The sequence below is a fragment of the Balaenoptera musculus genome, chromosome 2 (genome assembly GCF_009873245.2).
Source record: "Balaenoptera musculus isolate JJ_BM4_2016_0621 chromosome 2, mBalMus1.pri.v3, whole genome shotgun sequence".
Classification (NCBI taxonomy): Eukaryota; Metazoa; Chordata; class Mammalia; order Artiodactyla; family Balaenopteridae; genus Balaenoptera; species Balaenoptera musculus.
In genome coordinates this window covers 96000453-96022919 of record NC_045786.1, presented here as the reverse complement: position 1 = coordinate 96022919, position 22467 = coordinate 96000453, and the positions used below count along the sequence as shown (strand labels likewise).

The 22467-nt window shown below is 34.9% G+C and overlaps 1 long non-coding RNA gene across 2 annotated transcripts in view; it reads left to right on the top strand.

The window, feature by feature from the left end:
* LOC118890492 overlaps window positions 1–21466 on the top strand; it is a 128211-nt gene extending 106745 nt beyond the window's left edge. Inside the window, exon 3 of one of the 2 annotated variants that reach the window (XR_005018753.1) lies at window positions 19244–21466. This is a non-coding gene — a long non-coding RNA (uncharacterized LOC118890492). Of the gene's footprint in view, window positions 1–877; window positions 927–19243 lie in introns of those variants that run through there. The other variant, XR_005018752.1, reaches the window with a different exon arrangement.
* Window positions 21467–22467: the final 1001 nt, after the last annotated feature.

Genomic DNA, 22467 nt, shown 5'->3' with positions numbered 1-22467 from the left:
AATAAGAGTACAAAGTTAGTGTGATGTCATTCGAAAAGTCCATTTTTATTTTTCTACTATAAAAACAGTAAAACAAATTTACACCTCTGTCTACTCCCCCCCAAAAATATTGACACATGGTATAGTTTCTGCTTATCTATGCCTAGGTGTTAGTTTCCCAAATCCAACAGTCTACAGTAATTGGGTACACAAAAGTTAAAATAATAGCATTTACTCAAATGACTCTTTTCATTATTTAATGGACAAAGTACAAAATAATCCAAAGGGCAAATGCATTTCTCAGATACATTCACCAGCAGTTTTTCTCTAAATTACAAATATAGAACTCAGAATTGTCCCCCTTCTAAAATTATCACAAAAGCCAAACAAGACGAAAGCTATTTCCCCTCTTCATATATTTATAAAAGGTCCATCATTTCTGTCTCTCATTACACAGTAACCCTATCTTCAAAGTGACAAGAGATGCATCTTTATGTAAATGCTTTGAACTACATGTAGTACAGATTTCCACATGAGTCAAGTTAAAATTCATTTCACGTGGTCTGAAAGTATAATACTCTACCAGATGAATTTGGGTGGAAGCAAAATGGTTCAGCACATTTGATTTTCCATTGACTTGATATTTATGTTGGGTATTCAATTGTTTTAAAGCATGACTAAAGAGTGTAAAAATGCTATAGGAATCCATGAGTCCAGCAGAATTCTCTGCTCGGCTGAATTCCCTGAGCTACATCTATATGTATTTTCTAGACCTGTTAGAACACTCAAGCCTTTTGAGTATTCTGGGATTGCAGTGATTGAGGAAAGTGGTCATTGTAAATAACAATTTTCTATTTAAAACCCTTTCAGCAAAGAAGCTTCTTTCTTTCCCATACAGGTGCAGGATTCCTCAAAAATTTCAAGCAAAAGAAAATGAAAAATAAAAGGTGATTTTTCCATAGGGCAATGAAATGGCTCAGGGATATATTAGTTGACTTTTATATTTTTATTTCTCTCCTTAAAGCCAAGGAAGATTTCTAAATTTTGACAGTACACAGGGTGGGGGCCAGCAGGGAAGAAAGTAAGCTTGGCAATGTGGAATAGATTCGTAGAAGTAATTGACTTTACTTAGGATCTAACTCTGAGGGAAAATGCTGCAGGAGGCTCAAGTTTTATTGCCATTTTTTATTATTTTTGTTTAGTATTGGCTTTACCCTTAAAATATTTAGCCTCTTTCACTTGCTGTGATCCTCCCCAGCAAACACTGAACACTGCTTATCATGTGGTCAGCCTTGGATAAGATTAAGTATTAGATTTTCACTTTCCTCTCCCCTCCACCTCCTCCTAAGACTCTGAGGTTCTCACATTGTAATTTCAAGATTTCTCTCTTTTTCCCTTTTTTAAGCTGGCAAAAACTGCTTTTCACTTGTATTAAAACTGTCAAAACTGCCCAAAGGGGAAAAATATATGTTTTCCCATTGGTACTGAAAAGAGTGAAGAAGCATATTTTGGCAGTTTCAGTGTAGGTGTGAAATTTTCACACAGCTCTACTAGGGAGGTACACAAGTCTGGCCCTGTTGGAGCATCTGATATTTCATGGATGGCAATTTCTTTAAAAGGTATGGCCTAGGGCTAAACTAAAAGATGGGGATTTAAACTAGAAATGATAGCATTACGTTGAAACAATTGTCAATTATGTGAAAGATGCTTTTGCATATTTAGAAAGCAAATGGTGCCCCTTTAAATTTTCCCTATGGCAAGTTTTATTGTAAAATAAAGATTTGGAGTTATACATCAAAAATGTAGTTTAGCCTATAGAACCCACACCATAACAATGCAAAATATATTAGACTGTGAGGTATTGATTTTACATGAAAGCATATCAGTTAGTGAAATGCAGAAACCAATAAAGCATCACCATGGCTGGGTAGGAGATCTCTAGACACAATTTATTTTTACACTTAAACCAATTATTGGCTTTGTTGCATTTTTAAAAAGTATGGCATATATTCTTAGAAGGTTTTTTAAAAATTCAATCAAATCAATTACATCGATTTCATATCCTATATTAAGCAACAGTCTTACATTAGAGTTGACACATTTTGATGAGTACTGTGAAAGTACCAAAACTGGGCTAAATTCTCTGAATTTTTTCCAAGGATTTGGCTGCCCAACATGAATATAAATATTGATTTTTATTTTACACACAATTTATAGGCTGATCCATTGCTGATATTACCTTACAATTTAACAATGGAAATTTATTGAAATAAAATGTTTACCGCCCAACCTGTTTTCAAGACAGTTTTAGAATATTAGATTAATAATTGATCAGCTTCACAGAAGAGTGAGCTGTAATTTTTAAATCAAATAGGTTCATGCAAGCCAATCCTCTATACATATACACAAGGATGTCTCAATACAATTGAATCTTATTTTATTATATTTAGTATACCTAAAAATTCATGACATATAAGAACTAGTTATTTCTATTCCTAATAGAAGATATCTAAGAAATACTTTAGGTTCACAGTCTCTTTCCAGTTCTTGCATATTAGGTGTTGTTGAATCTTCTTCTCAGATTTTATATATAGCCATAACTTTTATTTTTATTATAGAATCAGTTTTTGAGATATGGGAAATCTCTAATGGAGGAATCTCAATGTATCACTCAGTCTTTGCTTGAATTTTTTTTTCCAGGAAAAACAGGTATATTTTGTAATCACTCAAATTTTAGAAGTGGATTCTTATGGTAAAATGAAATCCTTTTTCCTATGATTTTTACTTAAATTAATTCTGTCTCTGGAGCCATAGAGAATAAATCCAGTTCATATGATTATAATTCAGGTATTTATGGATGTATATCATTCTTTCCCTTGGCCTTCTTTTCTTTAGGTTTAAAGCCCTTGGTTTCTTTAGTCTATTGGCCTCAAGTTTGTAATCTCTTATCTAGGACATTCATTAAACTCTTTTCTCACCATTTTGAGTTCATCTCAATCTTCATGTTTCGACCCTAGTAATTTCTCTCCCTTACTATCTTTTCAGTTATTAGATGCTGTTTCTGTAAGGAATTTAAAACATTAATTCTGATCAAGAAACCAGAAAAAGTTGTCCAGAATTTTGTCATTTCCATGAATCACAATTTGGGTTCTCAGGACACTGTGTAGATCCTCTTGCCATTGTGCATCTCAGCATTCACCCCATGCAACCATCAAACCAACAGCTTAAGAACCAGGCAGGGAATTTCTCAAATGCTCCAAATAGCTGCACATCACTATAGATTATGACTGCTTGGATTTAGGGAACATTTTTTTTGGCCGGGGAAACATTCCAATGGGATAGATTAATCTATGTAAACCACGTAGCTCAGCTGAAACTGCTGTTCCGCATTCTAAATTGCCAGCTCCGTCTCCTTTCTGCACAGAAATGCACATTTCTTCCTATAATAAAGATATTTTATAATAGCAATAAGGCAACTCCAGGGTGTGTGGTTATCACGAGATAATCATACCCTAGAGGGATTACAGACACTTGGCTGTGCCTCATAACACCCCATGTGTGTGTTTATCTCATGATAACCACACTCGCTTTTGTATCTTATTGCCTAATTATCCTCTTCTAATGCAAAATACTAATTTTTTGTCTGAAACAATATGTGCAAGGATGCATTGCTAACAGTCACATGAAGACATTGACAAACAATGCTGCTGTTACCCTATATTCACTTCCACAAGAAAATTGATACACAAGAAGAACATTCTGAGAGTGAGAGGAGAACATTCCAGTCCATTTCTGAATGAGCTGCTTCTTAAAATGACTATATAGAAGCCTCTGTTTTACCCATTAATGCTATAAGATAAATTACCCAGACATTTTTTTTTCCTCTTTTAGACTTAAGTTCTCTCAATTATAATTGAAAACTAGAGAATAAGCAGGAATTTCAAACCTGAAAAAATAAAAAGACACTAAGTTCATTTACTTCCAGAAAGTTAATGGCAGAGATTGATTTTGATTTATTGAGTTATCTAATTTAATAAGAATGTCTGTATGCTGCTTAGTATTCCTTCACATATATTTCAACTGTCAACCTTTCCAGTTGAAAAATATAAAATTTTGTACCTTACAGTAGTGTGATTCATACAAGTCTATCAATCTTGAATCCTTTTACTAACTTTTATAAAGTGAAATTATTGCCTACATAATTATCTCCATTGTGCATAGTAATATTTATTATTTTTACATTACATTATTATGTAACAGTTAAAGCCAATAGCGGTTACATGTACAGATTTCCTATGAATCTGATCTCAGGAATGAACATTTTCCAGTTTTATTTTCTGAAGTTTTATTTATAGATCTTTGAATATATTTAAGACCCTGCAAAGGCCATTAAGTACTCTACTGTATTTCAGTACTTCAATTAAATTTAAATTATTCTGAGTAAAAAGAAAGCCTAGTTTTAGAGGACTTTTGCAGAGAAAGTAATGATATAGTCTTAGAAGTTCATTTCATATATGTATGTGTGTGTGTGTGTGTGAATTCATGTGTGTATATACATACTACCTGTATTTTCAATAAATATTCTTTCAGTACTTATTTCCGCAGAACATGACAATTGTTCTCAAGGTCACTCCTTATATTTTCTTAACCTTACAAACTCAGTTTCCTCTTCCTGGTTTCTGACTTCATAAATAACACTGGGTCGAATTTGCCTCAGGTTAATAAGCCTGTTCTTTCTGAACTGTCTGGTTACGGGATGCAAGATGAGCTATCGCTCTCTACCGGGAGTCCTGTTCCGAGGGTACATACTTGAACTTTGATTTTAGGAATGGATTACCCACCTGCATTTACTAACAAAGACTGCGCTAAATCTCAATCCATAAATCACAGGTAAATACAGCAACAATTATTAGTGACTTGAGGGCATTAGATTGTTGTAAGGACTAAAGGGTGAAAAGATACTTTAGAAGTTGCTACTCCATTAACAGGGAAAATGCAATGTTTACTTAACTCTCATTTATTTACTGGCACATAATTAATGGGAAATACTGTTTTATTGTTTATAGACACAGGCATATTTTCTTAGAACTGAAAGGCATCTTAGAGCTTATCTATTCCAATCACCTCTTTATATAGCCAAGAAAATTTGACAATACCATCTATTCCGTTTACTTATTTTTCACTAAGAGCCAGAAAGGAAGATCTCTTAAATCAATATACATAATTATGTACACCAGAAATGGTGTGAGCCTGAAATTAAGCAAACTTAGTTAAAGCAAACCTTTTTAGACTACTAGTTCTGGACATTATTCTTCTTAGCATGCAGTTGGGGAACCATGAAGAGTTGAGTAGTCTGAATAGGTGAAAATATTGGACAACATTCCAAGCTTTTGAATGCCCTATATTTTCATTTGACTTTGTGAATAAAAATTGCCAACATGTAGTTGGAGAAGATTCTTAGAGTTTTCTAGGTATTAAGCAGTTGTTATGAAAGGCTTCACTACTAGAAACTAACTAGGTTCTGGATACACTAGCACAACTATTCTTTAATGCATTGCTGAAATCATGTGTAAGAGCAAAACTTTCCTAGAATGAATAAACACATAAGAAAAAGAACAGTGAGCTGAAAGTGGAAAAAGAGTGGCAAGATGAAAGCAAATAGGAAAGTAAATTCTGCCTTTGGGGTAAATGCTAACACTAGTACTGGGATAAGGAAAGGAAACTATGCCTTAGGCCCATGATTTTTTGTGGCAATCCAATTTAGTAAGAAATTAATAACAAAAAGATACATTTTAAAAACAATTTAGAAACTAAAAATATAGTTCACAATTACTGACAGTATAAAGAAGATAGAATGGAATTGGAGGAACAAAACAAAACTGAATGTAATTAAACTATACAAAATTTGTAGAATGCAGCAAAAGTGATAATTTGAAGGATGTTTACAGCCCTAAATCATTACATTACATTAAAAAATTGCTGAAAAATAACAACCTAAGCATCTAATATAATAAATCAGGAAAAGAACAATAAACTTAAATATGATAGATAGACCTAAAGCAATAGAAGACTAGAAATAATACAAATAAAATTAAAAATAAAAAACAAAAATGCAAAAGAGAGTATCTACAAAGAAATGGTTCTTTGAAGAGAACCTAAAGTAAAATTGATTAAAAAAAAAGAAAAATGGAGATGATGCATAAACAATATTAGTAAGAAAATGGGAAATAATTGTATACAGGTTAGATTTTTTTCTTTAACAGTAATTTAAAAAAATTTTTTTATACAGCAGGTTCTTATTAGTTATCTATTTTATACATATTAGCATATATATGTCAATCCTAATCTCCCAATTCATCCCACCCCTGCTTTCCCCCCGTGGTGTCCATACGTTTGTTCTCTACATCTCTGTCTCTATTTCTGCCTTGCAAACCGGTTCATCTGTACCATTTTTTCTAGATTCCACAAATATGCATTAATATACGATATTTGTTTTTCTTTTTCTGACATATTCCACTCTGTATGACAGTCTCTAGGTCCATTCACGTCTCTGCAAATGACCCAATTTCATTCCTTTTTATGGCTGAGTAATATTCCATTGTATATATGTACCACCTCTTCTTTATCCATTTGTCTGTCGATGGGTATTTAGGTTGCTTCCATGACCTGGCTATTGTAAACATTGCTGCAATGAATGTTGGGGTGCATGTGTCTTTTTGAATTATGGTTTTCTCTGGGTATATGCCCAGTAGTAGGATTGCTGGATCATATGGTAATTCTATTTTTAGCTTTTTAAGGAACCTCCATACTGTTCACCATAGTGGCTGTATCAATTTACATTCCCACCAACAGTGCAAGAGGGTTCCCTTTTCTCCACACCCTCTCCAGCATTTATTGTTTGTAGATTTTCTGATGATGCCCATTCTAACTGGCGTGAGGTGATACCTCATTGTAGTTTTGATTTGATTTGCATTTCTCTAATAATTAGCGATGTTGAGCAGCTTTTCATGTGCCTCTTGGCCATCTATATGTCCTCTTTGGAGAAATGTCTATTTAGGTCTTCTGCCCATTTTTTGATTGGGTTGTTTTTTAATATTGAGCTGCATGAGTTTTTTATATATTTTGGTGATTAATCCTTTGTCTGTTGATTCATTTGCAAATATATTCTCCCATTCTGAGGGTTGTCTTTTCATCTTGTTTTATAGTTTCTTTTTCTGTGCAAAAGCTTTTAAGTTTCATTAGGTCCCATTTGTTTATTTTTGTTTTTATTTCCATTACTCTAGGAGGTGGGTCAAAAAAGATCTTGCTGTGATTCATGTCAAAGAGTGTTCTTCCTATGTTTTCCTCAAAGAGTTTTATAGTGTCTGGTCTTACATTTAGGTCTTTAATCCATTTTGAGTTTATTTCTGTGTATGGTGTTAGGGAGTGTTCTAATTTAATCTTTTACATATAGCTGTTCAGTTTTCCCAGCACCACTTTTGAAGAGACTGTCTTTTCTCCATTGTATATGTTTGCCTCCTTTGTCATGGATTAGTTGACCATAGGTGCATGGGTTTATCTCTGGGTTTTCTATCTGTATACAAGTTAGATTTAATTGTGACTAAGAACTATGAATCTCTTAATGACAAATTTGAAAATTAGAAAAATGACACATTTCTAGAAAAATGTAACAGTACAAATGACTTGAAAAGACATTGAAAAACTATATATTCTATATTCATTAAAGTGTTTGAAAGCCAGAACCAGATGATTTTCCTGAAAAGTTCTACCGATCATTGAAGGAACATACCATTTCAATATTACATAAATTTTTCCAGAGGACATAAAAATAGAGGGCACTGTAAGTCATAATATGACTAGTATAATTCTGAAATGAAAAAATGGTGTTCAAGGTAGGAAAATCACAAGCCCATTTCATTCATGAATTTATATGAAAAATTCCACAAAAACATATTAAAGCCTGATTACATTTATTATAGGAATTTCAGTGTGATTTAATGCTATTAAATATACAACTATAATTTACTATACAGGTAGATTAAAGGAGAAAATGATTTTCTTTTATTTATTTTATTTTATATTGGAGTATATTTGATTTACAATGTTGTGTTAGTTTCAGGTGTACAGAAAAGTGATTTACTTATACATATACATGTATCTTTCTTTTTCAGATTCTTTTCCCATAGAGGTTATTACAGAGTATTAAATACAGTTCCCTGTGCTATACAGTAGGTCCTTGTTGATTATCTGTTTTACATATAGTACTGTGTATATGTTAATCGCAACCTCCTAATTTATTCCACCCTGCCGCAACATTTCCCCTTTGGTAACCGTAAGTTTGTTTCCCAAGTCTGGGTGTCTGTTTCTGTTTTGTTTATAAGTTCATGTGTATCTTTTTTTTTTTAGATTCCACATATAAGTGATATCATATGATATATTTGTCTTTGTCTGACTTCACTTAGTATGATAATCCTCAGATCCATTCATTTTGCTGCAAATGGCATTATTTCATTCTTTTTATGGCTGAGTAACATTCCATTATATATATGTACCACATCTTCTTTATCCATTCCTCTGTCAGTGGACACTTAGGTTGCTTCCATGTCCTGGCTATTGGAAATAGTGCTGCAGTGAACATTGGGGTGCATGTATCTTTTCAAATTTTGGTTTTCTCCTGATATATGCCCAGGAGTGGGATTGCTGGGTCTAGAGCTAGATTGGTAGCTCTGTTTTTAGTACTGTTCTCCAAAGTGGCTGTACCAATTTACATTCTCACCAACAGTGTAGGAGGGTTCCCTTTTCTCCACACCCTCTCCAGCATTTATTGTTTGTAGACTTTTTGATGATGGCCATTCTGACTAGTGTGAGGTGATACCTCATTGTAGTTTTGATTTCCATTTCTCTAATAATTAGTGATGTTGAGCATCTTTTTATGTGCTTTCTGGCCAACTATATGTCTTCTTTGGAGAATTGTCCATTTAGATCTACCACCCATTTTTCGATTGGGTTGTTTGTTTTTTTGCTATTGAGCTGCATGAGCTATTTATATATTTTGGAGATTAATCCCTTGTCAGTCACATCGTTTGCAAATATTTTCTCCCATTCTGTGGGTTGTCTTTTCATTTTGTTTATAGTTTCCTTTGATGTACAAAAGCTTTTAAATTTAACTAGTTCTATTTGTTTATTTTTGTTTTTATTTTCATTATTCTAGGAGGTGAATGCAAAAAGATATTGCTACAATTTATGTCAAAGAGTAAATTTATGTCTACCTATGTTTTCCTCTAAGAGTTTTGTAGTATCCAGTCTTACATTTAGGTCTTTAATCCATTTTGAGGGTTTTTTTGGTATATGGTGTTAGCAAATGTTCTAATTTCATTCTTTTACATGTAGCTGTCCAGTTTTCCCAGCACCAGTTATTGAAGAGACTGTCTTTCTCCATGGTATATTCTTGCCTCTTTTGTCGTAGATTAATTGACCATAGGTGTATGGGTTTATTTCTGGGCTTTCTATCCTGTTCCATTGATCTATAAGTCTGTTTTTGTGCCAGTATCATACTGTTTTGATTGCTGTGGCTTTATGGTATAGTCTGAAGTCAGGGAGCCTGATTCCTCCAGTTCTGTTTATCTTTCTCAAGATTGCTTTGGCTATTCAGGGTCTTTTGTGTTTCCACATAAATTTTAAGATTTTTTGCTCTAGATCTGCAAAAAAAAATCTGTTAGTAATTTGATAGGGATTGCATTGAAGCTGTGGATTAACTTGGGTAGTACAGTCATTTTGACTATATTGATTCTTTCAACCCAAGAACACGGTATATCTTTCCATCTGTTTGTGTCATCTTCAATTTCTTTCCTCAGTATCTTATAATTTTTTGAGTACAGGTCTTTTGCCTTCTTAGGTAGGTTTATTCCTAGGTATTTTATTCTTTTTGATATGACAGTAAATGGGACTGTTTCCTTAAATTCTCTTTCTGATCTTTCATTGTTAGTGTATAGGAATGCAAGAGATTTCTGTGTATTAATTTTGTATCCTGCAACTTTACCAAATTCATTGATGAGCTCTCATAGTTTTCTGGTAGCATCTTTAGAATTTTCTATGTATAGTATCATGTCAACTGCCAACAGTGACAGTTTTACTTCTTCTTTTCCAATTTGGATTCCTTTTATTTCTTTTTCTTCTCTGATTGCCATGACTAGGACTTCCAAAACTATGTTGAATAAAAGTGGTGAGAGTGGCACCACTTTTTTTAAATTTTTTTTAGGAACATACCCTTTTATTGTCTAGCTCCTTTGACAGTTTCATGTCTCTCTAAAGGAGACGGGAAGTTTGGAGTATTAGTGGGTCTTTCAGTGGAAAAGAGGAGTGGGCAGGAACACTGGAGGTGAGTGAATATCTTAACACATGGAAATGTGCCACTGGAACATCCAAGCCCACACCTGGCATGCTCCCCATCACAGTCTGCTTTATTGTCCCTTTAAAAGAAATATGGAACAATATGTAGCAAAACAAATAAATTACTCTCCATCTCTCAGAAAGCAAGTTCACCTTCTGGACAGGTGCTTCCAAAGAAGTGAGCTTTTCAACTTCCTTGGCTCCAGCCAGCAGGAGATGAGAGGCCCCTGCTTCCCACATCTCAAGATTTCTTGTGGTGTTTAGTTAGACTTGGGATCTTGTTGCTTGGGCATCTCTCTTCCATCTTCCAAATCCATCTCTGCAGCAACTGACATACATAGGACCTGGAGATACCACGTGGCAGATGCCACAATCCCGTGGAGGCAAAGAGGTCATTTGTGTTCTGGCACTCTGATGATAAAGAAGTAAAAGGGCACTTCTTGTCTTATTCTTGTCTTGTTCCTGATCTTAGAGGAAATGCTTTCAGCTTTTCACCATTGAATATGATGTTAGCTGTGGGTTTGTCACATATGACCTTTATTATGTTGTTGAGGTATGTTCCCTCTATGCCCACTGTCTGTAGAGTTTTTATCATAAATTGGTGTTGGATTTTGTCAAAAGCTTTTTCTGCATCTTTGAGATGACCATATGATTTTTATTCTTCAATTTGTTAATGTGGTGTATCACACTGATTGATTTGCAGATATTGAAAAATCCTTGCATCCCTGGGATAAATCCCACATGATCACGGTGGGATTTTAATGTATTGTTGGATTTGGTTTGCTAGTATTTTGTTGAGGATTTTTGTGTCTATGTTCTCAGTGATATTGGCCTGTAATTTTCTTTTTTTGTGGTATGGTATCTTAGTCTGGTTTTGGTATCAGGGTGATAGTGGCCTTATACGATGAGTTTGGGAGTGTTCCTTCCTTGGAAATTTTTTGAAATTGTTTCAGAAGGATAGGTGTTAACTCTTCTCTAAACGTTTGATAGACTTCACCTCTGAAGCCATCCTTGTTCAGTTTTGGGAGATTGTATCTTTCTAAGAATTTGTCCATTTCTTCTATGTTGTCCATGTTATTGGCAGATGGTTGCTTGTAGTAGTCTCTTATGATCCTTTGTATTTCTGTGGTGTCTGTTGTAACTTCTCCTTTTTCTTTTCTAATTTTATTGATTTGGGCCCTCTCCCTTTTTTTCTTGATGAGTCTGGCTAAAGGTTTATCAATTTTGTTTATTTTCTCAAAGAACCAGCTTTTAGTTTCATTGTGTTTCCTTATTAATTTTCTGTCTGGATAATCTGTCCATTGGTGTAAGTGGGGTGTTAAAGTTCCCCACTATTATTGTGTTACTGTTGATTTCCCCTTTTATGGTTGTTAGCACTTGCCTTATATATTGAGTTGCTCCTATGTTGGGTGCATAAATAGTTACAATTGTTATATCTTCTTCTTGGATTTATCCCTTGATCATTATATAATGTCCTTCCTTGTCTCTTGTAACATTCTTTATTTTAAAGTCTATTTTGTCTGATATCAGTATTGCTACTCCAGCTTTCTTTTCATTTCATTTGCATGGAATACATTTTTCCATTCCCTCACTTTCAGTCTGTACGTGTCCCTAGGTCTGAAGTGGGCCTCTTGTAGACAGCATATATATGAGTCTTGTTTTCCTATCCATTCAGGCTGTCTATGTATTTTGGTTGGAGCATTTAATCCATTTGCATTTAAGGTAATTACCAATATGTACGTTCTTATTGCCATTTTGTTAACTGTTTTGGGAGTGTTTTCATAGGTCTTTTTTCTACTTTTCCTCTTCTGTTCTCTTCTCTTGTGATTTGATGGCTTCCTTTAGTGTTGTATTTGAATTCTTTTTTCTTTTGTGTGTGTATATCTGTCACAGATTTTTGGTTTGCATTTACCATGAGGTTTCAGTATAGCAGTCTATATATGTACAAGATTGTTTTAAGTTGCCAGTCTCTTGATGTCTTTAACTCATTTTGGTATCAGGGTGATGGTGGCCTCATAGAATGAGCTTGAGAGTGTTCCTTCATTTGCAATTTTTGGAGTAGTTTGAGAAGGATAGGTTCTAACTCTTCTCTAAATGTTTGATAGAACTTGCCTGTGAAGCCATCTGGTCCTGGACTTTCATTTGCTGGGAGTTTTTAAATCATAGTTTCAATTTCAGTACTTGTGATTTGTCTGTTCATTTCTTCTTGGTTCAGTCTTGGAAGGTTGTACCTTTATAAGAATTTGTCCATTTCTTCTAGGTTGTCCATTTTATTGGCCTATAGTTGCTTGTAGTAGTCTCATATGATCCTTTGTATTTCTGTGGTGTCAGTTGTAACTTCTCCTTTTTCATTTCTAATTTTATTGATTTGAGTCCTCTCCCTTTTTTTCTTGATGACTTTGGCTAAAGGTTTATCAATTTTGTTTATCTTTTAAAAGAACCAGCTTTTAGTTTCATTGATCTTTGCTATTGTTTTCTTTGTCTCTGTTTCATTTATTTCTGCTCTGATATTTATGATTTCTTTCCTTTTACTAACTTTAGCTTTTGTTTGTTCTTCTTTCTCTAGTTGTTTTAGGTGTAAGGTTAGGTTGTTTATTTGAGACTTTTCTTGTTTCCTGAGGTAAGATTGTATTCCTATAATCTCCCCTTTTAGAACTGCTTTTGCTGCGTCCCATAGGTTTTGGATTGTTGTGTTTTCATTGTCATTTGTATCTAGGTATTTTTTGATACCCTCTTTGATTTCTTCAGTGATCCATTGGTTGTTTAGTAACATATTGTTTAGGCTTCATGTGTTTGTGTTTTTTACAGTATTTTTCCTGTAATTGATTTCTAATCTCAGTGTTGTGGTTGGAAAAGATGCTTGATATGATTTCAGTTTTCTTAAATTTACCAAGGCTTGCTTTGTGGCCCAAGATATGATCTATCCTGCAGAATGTTCCATGTTCACTTGAGAAGAAAGTTTATTCTGCTGCTTTCAGATGGAATGTCCTATAGATATCATTTAAATCTATCTGGTCTGTGTCATTTAGGGCTTGTGTTTCCTTATTAATTTTCTGTCTGGGTAATCTGTCCATTGGTGTAACTGGAGCGTTAAAGTTCCCCACTCTTATTGTGTTACTGGCCATTTCCCTTTTTATGGCTGTTAGCATTTGCCTTATATATTGAGTTGCTCCTATGTTGGGTGCATATATATTTACAATTGTTATATCTTCTTCTTGGATTGATCTCTTGATCAGATCATTATGTAGTGTACTTCCTTGTCTCTTGTAACAGTCTTTATTTTGAAGTCTACTTTGTCTAAGAATTGCAACTCCAACTTTCTTTTCATTCCATTTGCATGGAATACCTTTTTCCATCCCCTCACTTTCAGTCTGTATGTGTCCCTAGGTCTGAAGTGGGTCTCTGTAGACAGCATATATATGGGTCTTGTTTATCTATCCATTCAGCCTGTCTATGTCTTGTCTTTTGCTTGGAGAATTTAATACATTTACATTTAAGATAATCATTGATACGTATGTTCCTATTGCTGTTTCTTAATTGTTTTTGGTTTGTTTTGGTAGGTCTTTTTCTTCCCTTCCTCTTTTGTTCTCTTCTCTTGTGGTTTGATGACCAATGTCGTGTTGTGTTTGGTTTGCTTTTTCTTTTTTGTGTGTGTATCTATTGTAGTTTTGGGGTTTGCTGTTCCCACGAGGTTTTGATATAGCAGTCTATATATGTACAAGGTTGTTGTAAGTTTCTGGGCTCTTTCCCACCTAGAGAAGTTCCTTTAATATTTTTTGTAAAGCTGTTTTGGTGGTGCTGAATTCTCTTAGCTTTTGCTTGTCTGTAAAGCTTTTGATTTCTCTGTTGAATCTGAATATGAGCCTTGCTGGATAGAGTATTCTTGGTTGTAGATTTTTCCCTTTCATCATTTGAAATATATCATACCACTCCCTTCTGGCCTGCAGAGTTTCTGCTGTAAAATCAGCTGATAACCTTATGGGGATTCCCTTTTATGTTACTTGTTGCTTTTCCCTTGTTTCTTTTAATATTTTTTCTTTTTCTTTAATTTTTGTCGTTTAGATCACTATGTGTTTTGTCATGTTCCTCCTTTGGTTTATCCTGCCTGGGACTCTCTGTGCTTCCTGGACTGGGCTGATTGCTTCCTTTCCCATGTTAGGGGTGTTTTTAGCTATTATCTCTTCAAATATTTTCTCTCATCCTTTCTCTCTCTTTTCTCCTTCTGGGACCCCTATAATGAGAATGTTGGTGTGTTTAATGTTCTTTTATCTTTATTCTGGTCCATGGCAGTGGTTTCCACCATTCTGTCTTCCAGCTCACTTATCCATTCTTCTGCCTCAGTTAGCTATTGATTCCTTCTAGAGTATTTTTCATTTCAGTTATTGTATTATTCATCTCTGTTTGCTTGTTCTTTACATTTTCTATCTCTTTGTTAAACATTTCTTATATCTTCTTGGTCTGTGTGTCCATTCTTGAATCATCTTTACTATCATTCCTCTGAATTCTTTTTCAGGTAGATTGCCTATCTCCACTTCACTTAGTTGTTGTTCTGGAGTTTTATTTTGTTCCTTCATCTGGAACATATTTCCCTGCCATCTCACTTTGTCTAACTTTCTGTGTTTGTGGTCCCATAGGCTGCAGGATTATAGTTCCTCTTGTTTCTGGTGTCTGCCCCCTGGTGAATGAGGCTGGTCTAAGAGGCTTGTATAGGCTTCCTGGTGGGAGGGACTGGTGCCTGCCTACTGGTGGGCACAGCTGTGTTAAGGGGTGTGTTTAGAGGCAGCTGTGGGCTCAGTCAGACTTTAAGCAGCTTGTCTGATGGCTGATGGGTGGGGCTGTATACCTGCCCTCTTGGTTGTTTGGCCTCAGGTGTCCCAGCACTGGAGCCTTCAGGCTGTTGGGTGGGGCCAGGTCTTGGTGTCAAAATGGTGGTCTCCAGGACAGCTCACACCACTGCCTACTATCTAGGATCTCCACCACCATTGCCCTTGTCCCCACAGTGAGCCACAGCTACCCCCAACCACCCCAGAAGGCTCTCCAAGGCCATCAGGTTGGTCTGGCCCAGGCTCCTATGAAGTAAATGCTTTGTCCCTGGGTCCTGGTGCACATGAGACCTTGTGTGCACCCTTCAGGAATGACATTTCTGTTTCCCCCATTCCTGTGGAGTTCCTAAGATCAAGCCCCACTGGCCTTCAGAGCCAAATGCTCTGGGGGCTCCTCCTCACAATGCCAGAGCCCCCGACTGGGGAGCCTGACATGGGGCTCAAAATGCTCACTCCTGTGGAAGAACCTCTGTGATATAATTATTTTCCTATTTGTGGATCACCCACCCGGCAGGTATGGGATTTGATTGTATCATGAATGTGCCCCTCCTACCGTCTCATTCTGGCTTCTTTGTCTTTGGAAGTAGAATATCTTTTTTGGTAGGTTGCAGTCCTTTGTCGATGGTTGTTCAGCAGTTAGTTGTGATTTTGGTGTTTTCATGAGAGGTGGTGAGCTCAGGTCCTTCTACTCTGCCATTTTGTCTGGGGATTGATTCTGAGAAAATGATTTTCTTAATTGATAAAATGCAGTTTATAAAAGTCAATATTAATATATTTTTATAAAATCTTTTAGCAAACTATGCAAATAACATCTTAATGGTGAAACATTATAATCATAACTTACTATGAGGATGGATGTCCAGTAACACCAATTGTTACCAACATTGTCCTAGAGTTTCCAGCCCATACAATAAGAGGAGAAAAAAATTTTTTAAGGTTTGGAGAGGAAGAAACAAAACATTTGATAAACAATTGGTGTAATATTTCTCAACATAGACAACTACAAAGAATATGCAAAACAATTTCTGGAAGATTAGATAGATTAGTAAGTTTGCTAAATATAAGATCATTATACAAAAACCCATTACATTTGTACACAACAGCAAAAAGTAGAATAGTTACAACGTACAATAACAAAAAAATAGATGGTAACTAGAAATCTAAAAAATTCAAGGCTTTTATGAAAAATATATATAGAAAGAGAAAATCTCAATAAATAAAGCATATACCATATTCATGGTTTACAAAAACTCAAAATTACTAAAAAGTTTCAGTGTGATTTTGATCATAACCTCAATGGGTATTTTTACAGGAAATTGACAAACAGATCCTAAAATGTATAGGAAAGAACTAAGACTAAAGAAAGTGAAACTCTTCCTGAAGAAATGATGGGAGCTTACTCTACCAGACACCAAAATTCATCATAAAGCTGTGGTAATTAGGGCAGTAGGGTACTAGTGCAGGGATAGATAAATAGATAAATGTAAGAGGAAGGAACAACCATAAACAGATACATGCATCTATGGAAATGTGATGTACAACAAAGGAGATGTTACAGATCATGGGAAAATGAGCAACTCTATTAAATGGTGCTGTGGCAATTGTTAACCCATATAGAAATATCAACATATAGCTTTACACAATAAGATACAAGAAAATAAGCTCCAAATAGATTAGAATTAAATGTGTAAGTCTAAACTTTAAGCTTTTAGAATAAATTATAGGAGACTATCTTTAAAGACTCAGAATTGCAAAGGTTTTCTTCAGCAAGACACACACACACACAAATGCTAACTAAAAAATAAATCTTGATAAATATACTTTATAATTTTAAATTTACTTATTAAAATACGAACATGAAAAGATAAACCACAAACTGGGAGAATATGTAATCAACAAGGATTCATATCAGTATATCAAAAAAAAAAAAACTGCTACAAATTAATAAAATAACCCAATAGAATAATGATGGTAAAATTCACCAAAATGAGGAAATTCAGAAGGGAAATTAGTTTTAAGAGGAAAATGAAGTTTTATGGCCTGTTGAGTTTCAAGGTTATGGTAGAAGTTGTAGATCAATCTGACCAATAGACCACAAACTGTTGTGGAGATGCAGGGTGTAGGAGGGGACATTTGCTTAGCCTCGTAACCTGGGGAGGGGAGAGTGCCAGGGAGCTGAACAAATGTTAAACCAGTCATCTTGTTTCAGCCTTGTCCTGCATCCTGGCTTAGTGCTCTGTTGCCTCCCCCAACCCCCACACTCCTACACCTCTACAACCCCAACCCCATTCTGCAGCATGAATTGACTTGCTTCTCACTGGCCTTGCCTTCCCTTATCCCTTGTGGATAAGAAGAGTTCAACTTTATTTTTTTGTTGTGCTTTGTTATATAATGTGCATCATTCTCAAATGCCATCTTTTTGTCCCCTATTAGCTTTGTCCTTGTGAGCTTGCAATGCTTTTTATCCTTTGTTGTTGATTTGGTGAAGGGTAAAGATAAATTCATATGTCCAATAGGCCATAATTTACTTGAAACTCTCTACTTGAAAGTTATCACTGAATTATCACCGTGCCTATCAGCTGAGGTCTGTAGGTTCTCTAGGTCTCAATTATGTGCTATTACTGAAAACTATATTCTTTGGGTGTGAATTTTTGGCTCCAGCACTTACTAGTTGTTTCAGGCAAGATAAGCTATTTAATCTCTTAGCTGACATTTTCTTATCTACAAAATGAGGCTTTTTGTTGTGTAACCCACAAAAATCTTTTAAGAATTGATAATGTAAATAAAATTACTGAGCGGTGTAGCATATGTGCATTATCTTGCCACTTCCACCTGGTAGAATAATTGTAACACCTACAGTATGAAATCTTGACTGTAATCGACTATGTTTTTCCTGAATTTTCTGGGCTGCTTTCAACTAGAGGATAAATGTCCTTCCCTAAGAGACACTATAGAGAGGATTTCTGTTTTGGTTGGAATATTGGACTGAGTGACCACTGAGATATTTTCCTCTGGAGATTCTGATTCCACCTTTCTCTTTTGTTTTTTTCTTTACTTTGAGGGTTGTCAATAGCAGCATTTAATCTGACTGAGAAAAGCTTAAATTTAATGAAACTGATCATTCATCTATTCTTCTTGGACCCCTCTTGGGGACCGCCATAGAATATCCTACTGAATTTGACACTGTGGCCTGGATGCCCAACAGTTTGGTGATCCGATCTCTGTCTCGTCTCGAATATGCTAAATGTTATATTCTTAACCCCAGCACACTGCTTTCGTTTCTTTATAGGAAAAAGAAGGGGAGAGCTTGGCCAAGAAGGTTTGGTCCAGCCGTGAATGAATATGAAATCGTAGGAGGCTGGGCTCATAGTGAGAAAATAATGCTGGCATTAATCCACTTAGAATTGCACAGTGCTCCCACCCCCCCCCCCAACACACACACAATGTGGATTGGTTTAACACCCTTTGTTGGTGTTATTTGGCCATTCCCTTCAAATGCTAATGACCAGCTAGTTTTAACACCCTTTATTGGTGTTATTCGGACAGTCCCTTCAAGTGTGAATGAATAGCTTGCTTTGTTTCCAAAGACAGGGGAGCCAAATAACTTCGGGGCCTAGAAGCAAATTATTTCTCTGGTATAGACCCACCCTGAATGATGAATTGGGCTCTATGGTGGCTGTTTCACTGAAGACTGGCATTTCCCTACCCATCGCAAACCAGGCCAAAAAGGAGCTAAACCATTTTCTCCTCATTATCACCTCATTAAGTTCCCCAAGCCAGTGCAGGGCTGGAGTAGAGGCCTGCTACAGGTAGCTTAATGAGTTTCTTATTTATAGGTCCCTGTGCTGTTATGCAAAAGCTTGTTATTCCCAGGCCTAGAGTATGGCATTTTCTAAAGGGAGTTGAGAAATGCAATTATCAAGCATCTTAGTATGGGCCTCACACCGTTTCTTGGCCACTTGATCGACAATAAATAAATACATTTGTTAGATTTGTAGAATTTGATATTGTGCTGTGGTGTTTACCCTACTTTTCTTGTTTTTTTCTTCTAGCAACACAGAACAGATGCTGCCCCAGATGTGGAAGATGCAGATGTTTGCCAGTTTCAGAATAACTCCAAATTCATAACTATATATGGCATTCTACAGATTCCTCAGTTTGATTTTGAGGAGAAAAGTTGTCCCCCCACCCCACAAAACGTTGTTTAAATATTTTTTCCTGCTTTATATGTGACTTGGTGGTCACATTTAATTGAGAATTGAAAACAAGTTCCATTTTTAGTTACCACAGAAAGATACTAAAAATTGCTATAATTAATATGCAAATATACAAATCAGTGCTCTGTATTTTGAGTTTTCAAAAAATCAATTTACTAAACATTCAGGCACTGAACATTTACTAAGCACTATGTGTCTGGTAGTGAGTGAGGTACTGACAGGATGTAAAAAGATAAACACACAAGTCATTGTCATAGATTCAAAGAAATGTATCATCTAAAGACGTCCTAGCAGTTATAACTTAGATGTATATAGAGACATATATTTATTCAGGTATATGCATATAAATATGTATGTGCATATATTTCTTTACAAAGATATTATACTAAAGGAAGCAGAGAATAATATTAAAGCAAAATAAAAGTTGACCAGTAGAAAAGAGATCAAATAACAGGTACAACATCTGTTGTCATATAAAAATATAAATAATTAGACTTCTGATGTCAGAGCAAACGCCACACCACTGGACCTAATTAAAAGGGGGGAGAATCTGGCTATATTCAAACTATTATAAACAGTTAGTTAAGCAGGCACAAATAGTTCAAATATTTGAGTGCCTGTGATGGACAATATGGAATATACAGAAAGCATATTATGAACCCTCTCCTCATCTTGTCTATAAATAAGCAGGGGTAAGGTAGGTACATAAAGACATATAATACTGTACAGAAAATAGCTCATTGGAGAAGTTAAAGAAAATGCTAAAAGTGCCAGGAGAAATTCTTCCAATTTAAAGAATCAAAGAGTGTAATGGATGTGTTAGAATTTGAGTTTAGATTTAATAGGATGGGAGGGTTTCAAAAGAGTGGTTGCTTCAATATTTCCATGTGGGACAGACTTAGCGGCAACATGTGATTGTCAGGAGCTTCAATGATAGAGCCTTGTCTTGAAGTTATATTTTCAGTACCAGTTCCCTATTTCCACTTGGGTTAGAAAGTGTGGGTTATATTTGAGGTGGCTAACTAACTGGCCAGCAGACATGGATAAGGAAGTGGTTAAGACTCACCCAACTCTGTACTATTTCTGCACAAAAAATTAGCAAAGGTGTAAGATTTCAGGTTACATTCAGAAAATATGGATTAATTTTTCCTGGTAAGAACTTGAAGTATATGTATAAAAGAACAGTACAAGATACACATTAAAAAATAGAATAGAGAAAGAGAATATGAGGACTAGAGAAAAGTTGGATCAATAAAGCAGATTAGGAATTTCAGGCTTTGCTCTCTAGCCAGTAGAAAGCATTTTTTTCTTCCTCTAATTGTTTTGTTTTCCAAGCAATAAGACAGAATGATCAGACGGTTAATATAGAAGTGACTTGATGGATAGACTGGAAAAGGGAAAAACTAAAGGTAGGGAGATCATTTAGGGGCCTATTCAATAGTCTAGGTTAAGGTGAAAAGATGAATTTATAGATAAGGTAGAAAGAAGAAAATGAATTCAAGATGAATTCATCACAGTTTAAACACTAAGTTAGTAATTTAGTTAGTTAGAACACTTTCATGGTGAAAGGTTGTATAATTAAAGGATAACTAAAATTTCAAGCTTGGATAACTATGGGAATGTTATCCCTAGTTAGCAGTGACAGAACTGTGAAAATCTATCTGTGTTTTGCTTTAGAATTTAACAGTGGGAGAGATGAAAAAAAACTCTTCTTTGGACTTTTAAGGTTGGAAGTTGATATCTTTTACAATAGACTATCCAACAGGCAACAGAAAACTGGAACTGTAGTTTTACAAATAATTGCTGCTATAGAATGAATGAGAGAGACTTAAGACAATGTAGAAAGAAAATAAAGAATGGGAAGATCAATTAGGTATGTTGTATGTAGGGAGGAAAGAGAAATCGGAGGAGAAAATGAAGAATCAGAATTGTGAGAGCAACAATAGATTAGTTCATTTTTGCAGTAGTTTATGTAAGAGGAATATTCAAGAAGAAATGGTAAAAGAGTCAAACAGTCTAAATAAGTCAAGTTCAATAATTGAGAAAAATTCATTGTATTTGTTGAATAAATGGTAAAAAAAATGGTAAGAAATGGACAGTTGAATATTAACAGTTTTTAACTTTTATATATATATAAATATATATTTATATTTTTATATATATAGAACAGTTCATCCCAAAGCAACAGAATGCACATTCTTTTCAAGTGCACATGGAACAGTCTTTAAGATAGATCATATATTAGGCCACAAAACAAGCCTTAATAAATTTAAGAAGATTGAAATTATATCAGGCATCTTTTCCCAACCACAATAGTATGAAACTAGAAATAAATTATAAAAAGAAAACTGGAAAATTCACGAATATGTGGAGATAAAAAATATGCACTGATAACCACTGGGTCAAAGAATTAAAAGAGAAATTTTAAAAAAACCTTAAAACAAAAATGGAAGTACAACATACCAAAAGATATGGGATGCAAAAAAAAGCAGTTCTAAGAGTGAAGTTCATAGTGATAAATGCCTACATCAAGAAATAAGAAAAATCTCAAACAACATAATTTAACACCTCAAGGAACTAGTGAAAGAAGAGCGACTTAAGTGCAAGGTTAATAGAAGGAAGGAAATAAGAAAGATCAGAATGGAAGTAAATACAATACAGACTGAAAAGACATTAAACAGATCAATGAAACTAAGAGCTGGTTCTTTGAAAAGCTCAACAAAACCAAGAAAAAAAAAAGGACTCAAAATCAGAAATGAAAGAGGAGATATTACACCCCAAACCACAGAAATACAAAGGGTGAGAGAGCCTAAACAATTATACACCAACAAGTTGGACAAACTAGAAGAAATGGCTAAATTCCTGGAAGCATACAACCTGCCAATACTGAGTCATCAAGAAATAAAAAATCTGAACAGACTGATTACTAGCAAGAATATTGAATCAGAAATAAAAAAAAAACTTCCCAACAGAAAAAGCTCAGGACCAGATGGCTTCACTTGTTAAATGTTTGTTTGGTAGAATTCAAAAAGAATTAATACAGAGGCTCCTCAAACTCT